This window comes from Mus caroli, chromosome 5 (assembly GCF_900094665.2).
Source record: "Mus caroli chromosome 5, CAROLI_EIJ_v1.1, whole genome shotgun sequence".
Classification (NCBI taxonomy): Eukaryota; Metazoa; Chordata; class Mammalia; order Rodentia; family Muridae; genus Mus; species Mus caroli.
This window is the reverse complement of record NC_034574.1, coordinates 94,972,868-94,977,926: the sequence shown is the minus strand read 5'-3', so window position 1 is coordinate 94,977,926 and position 5,059 is coordinate 94,972,868. Positions and strand designations below refer to the sequence as shown.

Below are 5,059 nucleotides of genomic sequence, written 5' to 3'. Positions count from 1 at the left end.
GTCACTCATGTCTGCAGTAGTGTTACAGTGAATCTGTAGGTACCTTGGTGAGGTCACTCATGTCTGCAGTAGTGTTACAGTGAATCTGTAGGTACTTTGGTGAGGTCATTCATGTCTGGTGGCATTACAGTGAATGTATAGGCACCTTTGTGAGGTCATTGTCTGTGGTGACTTTACAGTGAATCTATAGGTACCTTTGTGAGGTCATCTCAGTTCTTTATATTTCAGAGGGATTGTTGGGTCATAATTCTGATTTTCATTTCTTTTAAAATACTTTATGCATATGTGTATCTGTTTCTGTGTGTGTCTGTGAATATATGTCATTTACGTGTATGCCTATGGAAAGGCAACTGGTCCCCTGGAGCTGGAGTTACAGGTGGTTTTGAGCTGTCCAGTGTTGTTTCTGGGGACTGAACTCAGGTCCTCTGCAAGAGCAGGAAGTGCTCTTAACTGTTGAGCCATCTCTGTAGCTCCAGCCCTAGTTTTAGTTTCTTAAGGAGCATCTGTCCACACTATGTCATGATGGCTGCCTTAGTGTCTTCCTGGATCTGTTGAGGGTTAGCTTCCGGATCTGGTAGATATAAAAATTCAGTGGTGTTCCAGTTCTTTATAAAGTGGTGTATCGTTTGCATTTACCATACATACAGCTGTAGATTATATAAAATACCTAAAATAAAATACCATAGAAACCTCAAGTCACTGCATCCTGTACTCTAGTATTTAGGAGAGAATTATAAGAGAAGGAAAGTTTCTAGTGTTCAGGGTAGATACACTTTGTAGTTTGTAGTGACAGGTATTGAATCCCAGGGCTCCCATGTCTAGGGAGACATTCTACCTCTAAACCGAGTGCTGAGCCCCAGCCCCACCCTCCCTTACGTGCTTTCCAGCCAGGATTGGTTGAATCCATGGAATCCGAACCTACAGATACATAGTTTCAGCTTATACCTTTAAAGGTAACATAGTTTATTAGATACATGACAGATGTGCTTTGAGAATTTCTTTTAATATGTTAACTGAAGAATAAATTAGGTGACATATCTTTGGTCAAAATGAAAACATTGCTGGTTTGTTTCTTATTTTTTTTTTCTTCCCCTTTTTAATTTTGGAAGTTCTAGTGTTTGGAACATCTCTTTGCATTTCTTTTCGTTTTAAAAGTAGAATAGCACTGAAAGAATTTGGGGGATATTATGGAATGTAGGATTGCTTAAGGACAGTGGGGGAGCAGCAGGTGACAGGACACAGGAAGAGGGCTGATGCTTTCTTTCTGTGTGATGGGGTGGTCTGCCTCGGGTCAGTCACAGTGGATCCACAGGGTACCTAGTCTAGCTGAAGTATACCCTCCAAACCTATGCAGGATAGAAAATTTTGGAATTAGTAGTTAGTTGTGCAACGGTGTTAATGGGAATTGTCTCATAATATCCACTGTGTTCCCCACCTCCTTCTCCACAGACACCCAGATTAACATCTGACTCACGGAGTAAATAAATAAGATCAGCTACGCCCAGCTTGTCCTGGGTTACATAAGCATGCTGGGCTGGCATAGGTGCTCTAGAGCCTCTCAGAAGGAGATGGGGAGGCTGGGGAAGGCATGGCTGCTGCCTTCAAGCCATGCGGTCGGTCACTGGCATGTACCCATGTGCTGTGACAGGGTACATAGGTCACGCTATCCTTTGCATTGAAGAGGGCGCCTTGCTTGGAATCAGTTGCTTGGAGGCGAGCTGTGTATCTTTTTAAAGAAAGATCCTGACTTCCTCTCTGTGGATTTTCGTATAGTTTGTCTTCTTCTCATCTTTACTAGTTTTCTCTTCCCTCTGCTGGGGATCAGCCGTAAGGCTTGACACACAGGAGGAAAGTTCCATAAGGGATATTTCCATTATTATGATTATTAATTATTGATTATTGTTAAAGGAAGGAGATTTGTACTCTAGCCTCTCTTCTTGGTAGTCTGGTTGATGACCAGTTTAGCTAGACTTTACCCCAGAGTATACTTGTCATTTTGCATATTCTGAGTCACATGTCTGAGAAGCAGCTCTCCTTTAGGAAGCACAATTGTAATGGAAACATTGTTTACACCCCTGCATCTAATTGTTACTGGGTTCCTACCAAGCAGTCTATGGGGTGAGTTGATGTGATGACCCTGGTCCCCCCTACCCTTTTGAATATTTTCTCCTCCTGATGGCTAGTTTCGGCAAGTCTGTGGGACAGATTTTTGATAAATGTTTGGTGTGAAAGGCCCAGCCAACCAAAGATGATGTCACCTTTGTTGGTCCAGAGTCTAATGAGAAACTGGGTTGAGCAAGCTAAGAACAGGCCAGTAAGCAGCAGTCCTCTATGGAAGAGTCTCTGCTTCAGTGCCTGCTTTGGCTTCCCTCAGGGAGGCCCTACCCATACACATAAGTAGTAAAATGCACTAGACAGGGTCCATCACTGGGAGGAGGGGTTCCTGCTGGTCTCTGTGGGAGGTCTCTGCAGGGGACCAGTCTCAGGCTGGAAATGTCAGGGAAAAGGAAGCTGTGGTTGAAACTCTACACACACTGACATTTGTCAGCATTTGCTCAGGCCAGGGGAAGGCTCTGCCGTTTCCCTCATCTTGACCTGGGAAGGCACTGGGGTCCTGGACATGGCCATGCTAGGTCAAACACTCCACATTGTCCCTGGACTTCATCTGCTTTGCACAGGGAAACATTATGGGAATATAAAATCAAATGAACTGCTTGAGGAAAGAGTGAGTATAAACAGCAAGTCTGTGTGTGAGAGGCGTTGTATAGTGTGCCTATGGGTCCATAGGGACCCACCTTTGGTCGGCTCCTGTCTGTACTGCACATGTGAGCACAGGGTTCTCCCTGAGGGCAGGATGAGTGGGACACACCTTTACTACCACCCGTGTTTATTAAGAGTCCACTTAATATGCTGAAACTCTAAAGTCCATTGGATGTTGTTCCTCTGTGCATGCACGTGCGCGCGCGCCACACACACACACACACACACACACACACACACTCACGCATGCCAGGCCTGTCTGCCCATTTAGATTATGAAGAATTAGCTGCACAGCAGCCTCTGCTCCCAAGTGTCCTTGGCTTCCTGCCTCACTGCTGTTTGGAGTTCTGGATTCAGCTTATTACACTTGTCCCACAGCTCTGGCCTCTCGGGGCCTCGGGCAAATACACATACTTTCCTCTCCAAATCTTGGCTACTTGGTATTTATTGCTTATACTGGAGAGGACCTCATTTCCTGTTGGTTCTTTAGATGGGTATCATGCTTATAAAGAAAGCCAGTGACCAGAACAACTACAGCAGGACTATTCTTGTGAGAAAATAAAATTTTGATAAAAATGGTGGGAATTCCATTTGAAGGTTCTCGTGGGCTTAGAAGTCTAATGAGTTTTAGTTATTTATTCATATATTTGTTTTATTTTAGTTATTTGACACAGGCTCTCACTATGTAGCGTACTGGCCTGGAATGAATTCTCTATGTAGACCAGGCTGGTCTCAAGCTCACAGAGAACCTACCTCTGCCTCCAGAGTGCTGGGATGAAAGGAGTGAGCCACCATGCTGGAATAAAAAGACGTCAGCACTGATGCACAGAGATGTTGATTTCTGTGTGTACATTATCTTATCTCATTTACCTTGTCTGTTCTGTGTCATGATTTCTGCTAAAACTTGGATATCAGACCGTCATCTCAATATTCAACAGTAGAATCTTTTTTTACAAAATGTAATGTAGTTATATTCTCTCTCGCTTGCGCTCTCTCTCTCTCTCTCTCTCTCTCTCTCACACACACACACACACAAACATACACACACACCACTTTTTTTCCCTCTGTATTTATAAGCTGTAGTCTAGTGATTGAAAAATAATATAACTTGTCTTGGAAACACCCAGCAATCCCTCTTGTATCATGTCATTGTTTTAATCATGAAGAATTTCAGTTTCACACCATCTAGAATGTTTTCTTTTCCTTTCTGTTTATCTAGTTGTTGTATTTCTAAGTTTTGCATGTTTTCCTTTCATGACAACTTCAATTTATTTGTTTTTGGCCAAAGTTTCAGAGCTGGTGAGATGGCTGGTGTTACACTGGATGGGTCAGACTGAGGGATGCGTGTTACAGCCAATCTAGCCAAGTACAGGTGCTAAGGGGGCCTCCTTGGTACACCATGCCAGAGGCAAAACAGCTGAGAATGGTGCAGTCAGATTCTTGTTCTTGGGAAATCAGGTGAGGACACGTGGAGTGTCTGTATAGGTGGCCACTAGCTAGCTTTCTCTATATCATGGGCTCTGAGTTATGGCTTGCAACCACTCTTTAGGTTTAGGACTGGTAATTGAAAGTCAAGTTGGTCCTGGTCTTTGGAATGGTTGAGACAGAGACCAGAGTAGAGACTGCAGAAAACAAATGAACAAACAAACAAAACAAAACAAGCTAACAACAACAAAAACCAACCAACCAACCAACCAAACAAACCCTCCAGAAGTTTGCTTCTAACGACTTAGCTCGGAACAGGGTTAGGGTAGTGAAGGAGGAACAGACAGCAACAATGTAACAGAGCTAGGAGCGGAGGAGCAGACTCTCACAGCAGGATGCCTGGCCAGGTTGCCATTCTTTTCTGTAAAGCGCGGTTCAGGGTAAGATCCACCCCGAGTTAATCAGTGACCACCCTTCTGCTCTGTGGGCATCACGAGACTGCCCAGAGTGCTGACATTTCCCAGTGCCGTCTTCACCGGGGAGCTGGTGCTCCCAGGCAGAACTAAGCTCTGCAATGCATTTGCTTCCTTGCGGAATTTCTAGGAGGATGTGAGAAAGGGCTCAGGGCCTACAGTCCTAATGTGGGTCCTAATGTCGCAGCTCTGGAAGTGAACCTGCATTGTGGAGAGACAGGAAGCAAGGGGAAGGTATGGTTGCTAGGCCGCTCCATGGTAAGTGTGAGTGAGCTTTGGTGCTCGCACAGTGTGACTTTTGGTTCCACTTGGCAGAGAAAGGGACCCACATGGGAATTCGGAGGCAAACACATGGTGCTTAAGCAGGAACAAGAGCTGCTCTGGGTTTTTTTTTTTTTTTT

General features: G+C 44.5%; 1 protein-coding gene across 10 annotated transcripts in view; it reads left to right on the top strand.

The window, feature by feature from the left end:
- Wdfy3 (WD repeat and FYVE domain containing 3) overlaps positions 1 to 5,059 on the top strand; it is a 237,989-nt gene that overhangs the window by 12,549 nt on the left and 220,381 nt on the right. For 4 of the 10 annotated variants that reach the window (XM_029478029.1, XM_029478034.1, XM_029478033.1 and 1 more), the window contains exon 1: positions 4,482 to 4,916. The exons of 2 other annotated variants lie outside the window; for them this stretch is intronic. The gene's annotated coding sequence lies outside the window, so the exon portion shown is untranslated. Of the gene's footprint in view, positions 1 to 4,480; positions 4,917 to 5,059 lie in introns of those variants that run through there. 4 more of the 10 variants (XM_029478036.1, XM_029478032.1, XM_029478030.1 and 1 more) reach the window with 3 other exon arrangements.